Here is a 12186-nt window from a genome sequence, read left to right as displayed (position 1 = left end):
CTCAGATTTAAGGTGGGTGACTGTCCTTCACTCTCTTGTGACCATTTGATCTGAAGGAACCGTGCCTCCAGTATGTCGACAGAATCAAGCCTTTAGATGCTCATGTTAATTATCCTTCATTATATTTGTCAATCATCACTATATTTTTGTAATTAAGTCTCATTAAAGTTTGGCCACATTTTTTGGCACCTCTTGTCGGCATAGGTTTGGACATGAAGCTGTAGCCAATATGCATATCACCTACATTTTGACATGTAGGATTTTTTATTTCTGTACATTAATAAAACTAGGGGTGTGAACATTTAAATTAAGTTGGGATCCTTAACGTTAAGAAAAATCCTAACCGAACCCCCACCCCACATATTAAAGTCACAATGCAGTTATCACACTTAAAAAATAAATTAAAAAATCCCAATTTTATAGCCTGACTATGGCTATAAAGGCCTACAGAAGGTAGTGTAATTTAAATAAACTCAGAGGAAGAGGTGAACTTTAGGCTGCTTTGGTGAATTCGCGAGGCATGGAAGACAATTAAGACATTGCGAGATGCAGATTACCAAGCTGTGTACGGTTCTGCCTGCCCCTCTCTCTCCCTCATGCTGGCCTGCCTGCCCCTCCTCTCTCTCCCTCATGCTGGCCTGCCTGCCCCTCCTCTCTCTCCCTCGTGCTGGCCTGCCTGCCCCTCCTCTCTCTCCCTCGTGCTGGCCTGCCTGCCCCTCCTCTCTCTCCCTCATGCTGGCCTGCCTGCCCCTCCTCTCTCTCCCTCATGCTGGCCTGCCTGCTCTTTCTCTTCGCTAATGACCCAAGTGTGTGTTTAGCCTTTGGTCTGTTGCATGTAGAATATCCTCGCTTAGGCTATTCATGGCACTGGTGTTGGCGGTATACAGTATCTTCGGGCCAGTCTTGCACGGGGTAGTTAATTAGTGGGTAGGGGGGTTTCTGTCTCATATGAAATCACAGTAGGGTACTGGTGTAGCCTGTATTTTTTATTTTATTTTATTTCACCTTTATTTAACCAGGTAGGCTAGTTGAGAACAAGTTCTCATTTGCAACTGCGACCTGGCCAAGATAAAGCATAGCAGTGTGAACAGACAACACAGAGTTACACATGGAGTAAACAATAAACAAGTCAATAACATGGTAGAAAAAAGAGAATCTATATACAATGTGTGCAAAAGGCATGAGGTAGGCAATAAATCGAATAATTACAATTTAGCAGATTAACACTGGAGTGATAAATCATCAGATGAACATGTGCAAGAAGAGATACTGGTGTGCAAAAGAGCAGAAAAGTAAATAAATAAAAGCAGTATGGGGGGTGAGGTAGGTAAATTGGGTGGGTAGTTTACAGATGGACTATGTACAGCTGCAGTGATCGGTTAGCTGCTCGGATAGCAGATTTTTAAAGTTGTTGAGGGAGATAAAAGTCTCCAACTTCAGAGATTTTTGCAATTCGTTCCAGTCGCAGGCAGCAGAGAACTGGAAGGAAAGGCGTCCAAATGAGGTTTTAGCTTTAGGGATGATCAGTGAGATACACCTGCTGGAGCGCGTGCTGCGGGTGGGTGTAGCCATCGTGACCAGTGAACTGAGATAAGGCGGCACTTTACCTAGCATAGCCTTGTAGATGACCTGGAGCCAGTGGGTCTGACGACGAACATGTAGCGAGGGCCAGCCGACTAGGGCATACAGGTTGCAGTGGTGGGTCGTATAAGGTGCTTTAGTAACAAAACGAATGGCACTGTGATAAACTGCGTCCAGTTTGCTGAGTAGAGTGTTGGAAGCTATTTTGTAGATGACATCGCCGAAGTCGAGGATCGGTAGGATAGTCAGTTTTACTAGGGTAAGTTTGGCGGCGTGAGTGAAGGAGGCTTTGTTGCGGAATAGAAAGCCGATTCTTGATTTGATTTTGGATTGGAGATGTTTGATATGAGTCTGGAAGGAGAGTTTGCAGTCTAGCCAGACACCTAGGTACTTATAGATGTCCACATATTCTAGGTCGGAACCGTCCAGGGTGGTGATGCTAGTCGGGCGTGCGGGTGCAGGCAGCGAACGGTTGAAAAGCATGCATTTGGTTTTACTAGCGTTTAAGAGCAGTTGGAGGCCACGGAAGGAGTGTTGTATGGCATTGAAGCTCGTTTGGAGGTTAGATAGCACAGTGTCCAAGGAAGGGCCGGAAGTATATAGAATGGTGTCGTCTGCGTAGAGGTGGATTAGGGAATCGCCCGCAGCAAGAGCAACATCATTGATGTATACAGAGAAAAGAGTCGGCCCGAGAATTGAACCCTGTGGTACCCCCATAGAGACTGCCAGAGGACCGGACAACATGCCCTCCGATTTGACACACTGAACTCTGTCTGCAAAGTAGTTGGTGAACCAGGCAAGGCAGTCATTAGAAAAACCGAGGCTACCGAGTCTGCCGATAAGAATATGGTGATTGACAGAGTCGAAAGCCTTGGCCAGGTCGATGAAGACGGCTGCACAGTAATGTCTTTTATCGATGGCGGTTATGATGTCGTTTAGTACCTTGAGCGTGGCTGAGGTGCACCCGTGACCGGCTCGGAAACCGGATTGCACAGCGGAGAAGGTACGGTGGGATTCGAGATGGTCAGTGATCTGTTTGTTGACTTGGCTTTCGAAGACCTTAGATAGGCAGGGCAGGATGGATATAGGTCTGTAACAGTTTGGGTCCAGGGTGTCTCCCCCTTTGAAGAGGGGGATGACCGCGGCAGCTTTCCAATCCTTGGGGATCTCAGATGATACGAAGGAGAGGTTGAACAGGCTGGTGATAGGGGGTGCGACAATGGCGGCGGACAGTTTCAGGAATAGGGGGTCCAGATTGTCAAGCCCAGCTGATTTGTATGGGTCCAGGTTTTCCAGCTCTTTCAGAACATCTGCTATCTGGATTTGGGTAAAGGAGAAGCTGGGGAGGCTTGGGCGAGTAGCAGCGGGGGGGGCGGGGCTGTTGGCCAAGGTTGGAGTCGCCAGGAGGAAGGCATGGCCAGCCATTGAGAAATGCTTGTTGAAGTCTTCGATTATCACGGATTTATCGGTGGTGACCGTGTTACCTAGCCTCAGTGCAGTGGGCAGCTGGGAGGAGGTGCTCTTGTTCTCCATGGACTTTACAGTATCCCAGAACTTTTTGGAGTTAGAGCTACAGGATGCGAATTTCTGCTTGAAAAAGCTGGCCTTTGCTTTCCTGACTGACTGCGTGTATTGGTTCCTGACTTCCCTGAACAGTTGCATATCGCGGGGGCTCTTCGATGCTATTGCAGTTCGCCACAGGATGTTTTTGTGCTGGTCGAGGGCAGTCAGGTCTGGAGTGAACCAAGGGCTATATCTGTTTTTGGTTCTGCATTTTTTGAACGGAGCATGCTTGTCTAATATGGTGAGGAAGTAACATTTAAAGAATGACCAGGCATCCTCAACTGACGGGATGAGGTCAATATCCTTCCAGGGTACCCGGGCCAGGTCGATTAGAAAGGCCTGCTCGCTGAAGTGTTTTAGGGAGCGTTTGACAGTGATGAGGGGTGGTCGTTTGACCGCGGACCCGTGGCGGATACAGGCAATGAGGCAGTGATCGCTGAGATCTTGATTGAAGACAGCAGAGGTGTATTTGGAGGGCAGGTTGGTCAGGATAATGTCTATTAGGGTGCCCATGTTTACGGATTTAGGGTTGTACCTGGTGGGTTCCTTGATGATTTGTGTGAGATTGAGGGCATCAAGCTTGGATTGTAGGACTGCCGGGGTGTTAAGCATATCCCAGTTTAGGTCACCTAACAGAACAAACTCTGAAGCTAGATGGGGAGCGATCAATTCACAGATGGTGTCCAGGGCACAGCTGGGAGCTGAGGGGGGTCGGTAGCAGGCGGCAACAGTGAGAGACTTATTTCTGGAGAGATTAATTTTTAAAATTAGAAGTTCGAACTGTTTGGGCATAGACCTGGAAAGTATGACAGAACTTTGCAGGCTATCTCTGCAGTAGATTGCAACTCCTCCCCCTTTGGCAGTTCTATCTTGACGGAAAGTGTTATAGTTGGGTATGGAAATCTCAGAATTTTTGGTGGCCTTCCTAAGCCAGGATTCGGACACGGCAAGGACATCAGGATTGGCAGAGTGTGCTAAAGCGGTGAGTAAGGCAAACTTAGGGAGGAGGCTTCTGATGTTGACATGCATGAGGCCAAGGCTTTTTCGATCGCAGAAGTCAACAAATGAGGGTGACTGGGGACATGCAGGGCCTGGGTTTACCTCCACATCACCCGAGGAACAGAGGAGTAGTAGGATGAGGGTGCGGCTAAAGGCTATCAAAACTGGTCGCCTAGAGCGTTGGGGACAAAGAATAAAAGGAGCAGATTTATGGGCGTGGTAGAATAGATTCTGGGCATAATGTGCAGACAGGGGTATGGAGGGGCGCGGGTACAGCGGAGGCAAGCCCAGGCACTGGGTGATGATAAGAGAGGTTGTATCTCTGGACATGCTGGTCTCAATGGGTGAGGTCACCGCATGTGTGGGGGGTGGGACAAAGGGGGTATCAGAGGTACGGAGAGTGGAACTACAGGGTCCATTGCAAACCAAAACAATGATAATGAAAACTAGCCTGAACAACAGTATGCAAGGCATATTGATATTTGAGAGAGACATACAATAAGGCATAAAGTGATTGCAGGTCTTGATTGGGAGAGCTAGCTAAAACAACAGGTAAGATAACAGCAGCAATAACAGGGTGTTAGTCTAACACAGCAACAACAGGTAAAAATGGCGACGACTAGGCAGAGAGGGTCGGATTAACTACACACAGATCCTGAGTTAAAGTACAGAGCCGACAGGTAAAGCACAAATAAACAGAATGGAGTACCGTGAATTAATGGACAGTCAAGCATGCATCAGCTATGTAGCCAAGTGATCATAGTGTCCAGGGGGCAGCCGTAGATGGAGCAGAGGAGGCCTCCACTAAGCTAGCACGCGGCGTATAAAGTTAGTAGCCCGGGGGGTGGTCTGCTCAGACGGAGGGGGTCTGGCGCAGTGGCGCTAGCGCTAGCTCTTCAGCTAGCCGGCAGATGGGCCTAGCTCGAGGCTAGCTCAAGGCTAACTGGTGCTTGCTTCGGGACAGTGGTGTTAGCCAGTAGTAGCCACTCGGTTGCAGCTAGCTAGCTGTGATGATACGGTGTAATTGTCCAGAGCTTGCGTCAGGAATCCGGTGATGTGGTAGAGAGAAAGCAGTCCTATATGCTCTGGGTTGATATCGCGCTTGCAGCTAGCCGGCAGATGGGCCTAGCTCGAGGCTAGCTCAAGGCTAACTGGTGCTTGCTTCGGGACAGAGGTGTTAGCCAGTAGTAGCCACTCGGTTGCAGCTAGCTAGCTGTGATGATACGGTGTAATTGTCCAGAGCTTGCGTCAGGAATCCGGTGATGTGGTAGAGAAAAAGCAGTCCTATATGCTCTCGGTTGATATCGCGCTTGCAGACTGGTAGGTATTGGCCCGGTATTGAAGCTGGCTGTGTCCGAGTTGAGGGTGAAGACCGCAGCAGTGGCTAACTGACTACTAGCTAGTAGCTAGTTATCTGGCTAGCTTCAGCTTGGGGTTACGGTTCTAAAGTATAAAAAAAATAGCAGGTCCGTACCACATTGGGTGAGGCGGAATGTAGGAATGTATATTCAGTTCCTAGATGGAAAGTGAAATTAAAATATATACGAAATGTATACGAAAAATACGAAGACTATTTACTATTTACTATTTACACGCTACAGGACAATACAGGACAATACAAACACACGTCCGACTGCTACGCCATCTTGGAATCAAGATTGATTGATTACCCTTTTCAGATATAATATGTGTCCTCTTGAAAGCGCCTCGGTTACGACATGCTTGTTTGTCTGTTACATGGAACCCAAACTGTGCGCGTGCGCCATCGTGCATAAATGTATTTTGCCCCCCCCACACCAAATGCGATCATGAGACGCAGGTTTAAATATCAAAACAAACTCTGAACCAATTACATTAATTTGGGGACAGGTCGAAAAGCATTAAACATGTATGGCAATTTAGCTAGTTAGCTTGCACTTGCTAGCTAACGTTAATTTGTCCTATTTAGCTAGCTTGCTGTTGCTAGCTAATTTGTCCTGGGATATAAACATTGAGTTGTTATTTAACTTGAAATGCACAAGGACCTCTACTCCGACAATTAATGCACACACAAAACGGCCAACCGAATCGTTTCTAGTCATCTCTCCACCTTCCAGGCTTGTCATCGTTTAACTTATATGGTGATCGCATCTGAACTTTAATTGTATTACCACGACTACCGGCAAAACAGTTCATCTTTCAATCACCCACGTGGGTATAACCAATGAGGAGATGGCACGTGGGTACCTGCTTCTATAAACCAATGAGGAGATGGGAGAGGCAGGACTTGCAGCGCGATCTGCGTCAGAAATAGGAATGAGGTCTATTTTAGCCCTTGGCGTCGCAGACGTTCGTTGGCGCGCAATAATTTAATAAAATGGATTTCTAAATTTATATTGCAACGCTCGCGCACGCGACGTGTCCGGTCTGGTCAGCATGTTAGGGAAGGCTACACTACGGCTTTTAAAACGCAGACAAGAAACCTTCTCTGGAGACATGAACGCCATTTTACTTGTCTGTAAAGTAATGCCGAAGCGGGACTACCTTCCATCACTACTGGACCAGAACTTTCAATCCTAGCATGCCTGCTGCCTGTGCTCTGACTAAAGAAAAGTACTTTAAAGTATGTTAGTTATCGCGACTTACGAAGACATTTAATAGAAAGAAAGCACTTCTAGCTACCCTACCATAAAAAACAGCATGAACGACACAGCAGCACATCAATCAGCAACGTTTGTTGTCAGGGAAACAGTTGAACGTTCTATGCTGGAGCAGAATTTTAGTGTCTGAAAAGGTACATACGCTGCTGATGCGGCACTTTTTTTAAATTGTCAAAGTGATTAATTATGGACATGTTACTGTACTGCGTTCTGTGTGTGTTTAAAGTGTCGCGGTAGATAGAACTTCATTGCCCGGCCCTAACGGTCATACATCTGTAATAGGACCATTTCATTTGCATTATGAATAAATGTGCATCGTTTTTTTTTTCTTATTTTTTTAAACGGCCCCCCCCCCCCCCCCCCCCCCCAAACATGGCAGTTTAAACGTTAAGAAAAAATGTCCATTTGGCACATCCCTAAATAAAACATTACTCTGTTGGCCTCTGATCCCATTCTGATCAGAGTAATTGTTTGACATTGTGATTCTTGTGAGGCATTTTTACTTAAACTTAAATCTACTTAAATCTATATTCTTCTGCCCATTTCAGAAATAAAAGCTCGATGAATGCTGTGCTTCTCTCACACATTGCCATGCTTCTCTCACACATTGCCAATGTAGCTCTCATCTTCTTTCATTATGTCTGCTTTGTATTGCTTTTCAGTGTACAGATACTCTACCTCCTTTTTGCTTGGCAGCCTTTCATTTGGATTCTCGCTCTCTCATTCTTCTTCCCTCTCTTCCTTTCTCTCTCTCCTCCATTGCTCCGTACCTCTGTCTCCGTGGCAGGGGATGTCAGACCCCTGCAGTCCACCGCTAAAGCATCTCACACGATCTGTAAAATCTTTGTTCTCACGGCATCCATGATCTGAGCCACGACAGCAAAGTGTATGAATGTTGCGGCACAAGAAAGAAACGTGTGCAAGTCATTGTCATTGTGTGTGTGCTCAAAAACCTTTCATTTGGCAATGTGAGGCTGTCAGCATTTGTAAGAGGGAAGAGCTTGTCCTCTCTCTGCTTGTTCCTGCTGGGCTTTTTCCTATTGTGTCCTTTTCCTTTCTTCTCTGTCTTTAGATAGAGCAGTAGTTTTATCAGTTGATTTTTAACCCTGTCAGCTCCAGACAGTTTGACAGATATCCAGTCTCATTCTCCCAGACATGCTCCCTATGGTCAGGGAAGGGTGGAGGCTGGTCAATTCATCAACACTCTATTACAGGACCCCTCCATCTTCATAAATCCACTCACCAGCTATCTATAGGCTATACACAACCCACTGCTATAGGCTTTATACAACTCACTGTCACTTCAGCTGTCTCACTAAAACTGCTGCTGGGATCACTAGCAAGAGCATGTGTTGTTGCTCAAGTTGATGATATTGAAGGCCATGGAATGGGGTTACATTCCCCCCTAACTTTGGGGGTAGCACCCTGACTTTGGGGGTAGCAGCCTAACTTAAGCAGTTACATTGTAATTGATCCAAGCTTCTTGGGGGCAGCTATGGAGGCAGGCAGCCGTTTGAATATGCCCCTCTGTCATTTCCTTGGACACCTCCGGGTCCTGATGACAGGGAAGGACACTCGCCTGTCTCTCTGTCCCTCGCTCCTTTGACGGTGTGTGTGGGCTGTGTCCACGCCCCCCCCCCCCCCCCCCCTCTGTCTGTTTGCTCTCCTCGCCCCTCGACTGATCAAAGCCCCTTTGAGGGTCCTGAGTGGTTCTGGGCTAATATCCGATAGTGATCTGATGTGTGTGTGTGTGTGTGTGTGTGTATGTGTGTGTCTTCTCAGTGATTAGACACCTAATGACAGGCTGAGCCAGCCCTGTCTACCGTTTTTATCCTTTAAAGGGGCAATCTGCAGTTGCGGCATCCATTTCTTTTTTTTAAACGTATGAATGATAAGTACCCATTTCATTCTTGAAGAATATAATTTAGAAATGCCTCATGAGCTTAGATCCACTGTCGTACCCCATCAGAACCCAAAATATAAGCTTGTTTTACTCCACTGTTTGTAAACTATATAGCCTCAAAACATAGTTCAAACTTACATTTTGTCAGTCCTTGCATTCATAGCTCTGCCTATGAATTTCATAGTGGTTACATTTCTCCAGCCCCATCCCTCAATTTCAGATTGCCCCTTTTAATGTTGCATCTTCCCCAGCAGCCTACTCAATTAACAGTGATTAAGTTAGTGTCAGTCTTTAGCGCTGAGCCATACCTCTCCTCCCCGCCGTGTGGCACAGAACCCCGAACAGAGCTACTGATCCCAAGTCAGCGCTGTGTGCGGGACGTACAGTATGTAGACAGCTCTAAGTATAACCCCTGTCCTCAACTCTGATCCCCAGACAACAAGGTGACAGCGTACTGAAAGTTGGCAACACCCCCAAAGCCTTAACCTCAGTGAGGAGGAAGAGGCATTGCATTACGTTATAGGATAACTGTGTAAAGCCTTAACCTCAGTGAGGAGGAAGAGATATTGCATTAAGTTATAGGATAACTGTGTAAAGCCTTAACCTCAGTGAGGAGGAAGAGACATTGCATTAAGTTATAGGATAACTGTATAAAGCCTTAACCTCAGTGAGGAGGAAGAGGCATTGCATTAAGTTATAGGATAACTGTGTAAAGCCTTAACCTCAGTGAGGAAGTAGAGGCATTGCATTAAGTTATAGGATAACTGTATAAAGCCTTTACCTCAGTGAGGAGGAAGAGATATTGCATTAAGTTAGAGGATAACTGTATAAAGCCTTAACCTCAGTGAGGAGGAAGAGGCATTGCATTAAGTTATAGGATAACTGTGTAAAGCCTTAACCTCAGTGAGGAAGTAGAGGCATTGCATTAAGTTATAGGATAACTGTATAAAGCCTTAACCTCAGTGAGGAGGAAGAGGCATTGCATTAAGTTATAGGATAACTGTATAAAGCCTTAACCTCAGTGAGGAGGAAGAGGCATTGCATTAAGTTATAGGATAACTGTGTGAAGCCTTAACCTCAGTGAGGAGGAAGAGGCATTGCATTAAGTTATAGTATAACTGTATAAAGTGAGGAGGAAGAGGCATTGCATTAAGTTATAGTATAACTGTATAAAGTGAGGAGGAAGAGGCATTGCATTAAGTTATAGTATAACTGTATAAAGTGAGGAGGAAGAGGCATTGCATTAAGTTATAGGATAACTGTGTAAAGCTTTAACCTCAGTGAGGAGGAAGAGGCATTGCATTAAGTTATAGGATAACTGTGTAAAGTGAGGAGGAAGAGGCATTGCATTAAGTTATAGGATAACTGTGTAAAGCTTTAACCTCAGTGAGGAGGAAGAGGCATTGCATTAAGTTATAGGATAACTGTGTAAAGTGAGGAGGAAGAGGCATTGCATTAAGTTATAGGATAACTGTGTAAAGCCTTAACCTCAGTGAGGAGGAAGAGACATTGCATTAAGTTATAGGATAACTGTATAAAGCTATCCTGGTGCTTAGGTTCTTATCCAAGCTGAGATGGCCCTGCTTTTCGAAGGAGAAACAAGGACCTTACACTGCAGAATGATATGAGTGATTCCTATTATTCCAGTTAGATTTTGAACTTGCAGGGAGTTACCGAAGACAGCATGGAGATATATAAGATCTGAGCCCTTGTCGCTCAGTCCTCACCCCCTCCTCTCCCCCCTCTCCACCAGCCTCTCTAGAGTAGAGTACTGGCCTTGGTGGTGGCACAGGCGTGTGTGTGGGTAGGTGTGTGGATTATTGTGAGGCGTCTCGTAAAAAAAAAAAAAAAACTCTTGGCTGCAAGGTCACGTCTCTTCTCTTCCTCATCCCCCTAATCCTGGCCTGTAAATAAATATCTAACACCCCCCACACTAACACCATAATACCTCCCCTTAACTACACACACACCCCCCTAACCCTCTCTGTTCTGCCCTGAAGTCTCCGTAAGGCACACCTCGTATGTCTTTGCCTGTAGCGTTTTGACAAGTGAATAAACATCAGCTGCTTCATTGCCCCCCTGCCTCCCAGCCTCTACCTAACGCATAATACTCCCCTCTCTTCCACCTCTATCTTATCTGCCCCTCACTTGTCCTCTACTCTCCCTCTAACTACTGTATCTCACAGGCTGTAAGTGGAAGCCAACCCTTGTAGGCTGGTTATGGATACCCACAATCACTGGGCTATTACCTCTACCCTGTCATTACATATAGACTAAAGACTAGAAGTGGGTCTTATCTATCTATAGAAAACCTAGCTAAATGCTCTCTCCTTAGGCTCTGAGTCCTCTCAGGGGACAGGCAGACAGGTGTGGGTTGGACAGGTAGGGAGTTCTCAGTTTCGTTTTAAATGTATACACCTCTGAATTAGGATGCAAATACCTTTTGCAGATTTGGTGGGTGTAGCTCTCTCTTGGTTTGGGCTGCAACCACGATCTCCCTCCCTGTGCCTCCCTCCTTGTGCTGTCCAGTGAGCAGCAGCAGTGATCAGTAAGGAGAGATGGTAATCTGCCGTAGCCTTAGCGCTCTCTGGCTCGGCTCTCCTTGAAGAAGATTGATGGCCCTCCTGGAAAGGCTGCTATTGTGAATGGGCAGAGAAAAAGAGGGGAGGGAGGAAATTGATTTAGAATGGGAAATTTGAAGGAGAGGGATAGAGGGAGGTAGTGTGATATTGTGAAAAGTAGATCAAAAGAGACGGTGCTTGAGAGGTTAGGAGATGGATGAGTTGATGAAGCTAGGTGAAGAGGTCAGGGGGACTGTGTTTATCTGAATGTGTGTTTGTGTAAACATGGCCAGAGATTAGGCTTGGACTCATCAGTCCATTATCTGACTCCCACACACGCAGTACTCACGCACACACAATTGTATGTTGGTTTAATCCATTTGAATTCAATACATTTTTGACAGCATCCCTTTTGATTGAAGCAAAACTTTCCATTGATGTTTGCCCATGGAAGAAGGGGCCAGAAAGTGACTTTTTGGACTTGATTGCCAAAACATTCAGGAGATAAAGGTGCTCAAAGTTCATCCACTTTGCATACCATACCATGAGACATCCACGTCTTCATCACTGGGAAAATATAAACTGTTGAGTTTAAATGACATCACAAGCAGGGTTGTCAAACTATTTGATAATTTCTTCCTAAAAAATGTGTTCTCATTAAATGTTTTGACCAATTAGCATAAATGCGTAAACTCATTTTTTGTTGTTGATATGGGCGTATATTGTAGCTTCGACCCAACTTCACATCTTCTGCGGGTTTTGTGTTGTGCCCGCTATCTGTTGACACAACATGATCTTGAATGGTGGGTGTCATTTCAAGCATAGAACAATTATTCATAGAATGGACCTATCCCTTCAGACCACTGTAATTTAGCTGGTATACCATTGAAATGTAAATTTAATTAAAATTGTATCTTCTAATTACTACCACAGAGATGGG

General features: G+C 45.7%; 1 protein-coding gene across 1 annotated transcript in view; it reads left to right on the top strand.

Moving 5' to 3' along the window:
* Window positions 1-12186, top strand: part of spop (speckle type BTB/POZ protein) — a 124288-nt gene that overhangs the window by 14351 nt on the left and 97751 nt on the right. The gene's annotated exons all lie outside the window — the stretch shown is intronic.

Source organism: Salvelinus fontinalis, chromosome 34 (assembly GCF_029448725.1).
Source record: "Salvelinus fontinalis isolate EN_2023a chromosome 34, ASM2944872v1, whole genome shotgun sequence".
In the NCBI taxonomy this organism is placed as follows: Eukaryota; Metazoa; Chordata; class Actinopteri; order Salmoniformes; family Salmonidae; genus Salvelinus; species Salvelinus fontinalis.
This window is presented reverse-complemented; position numbering and strand designations above follow the sequence as displayed.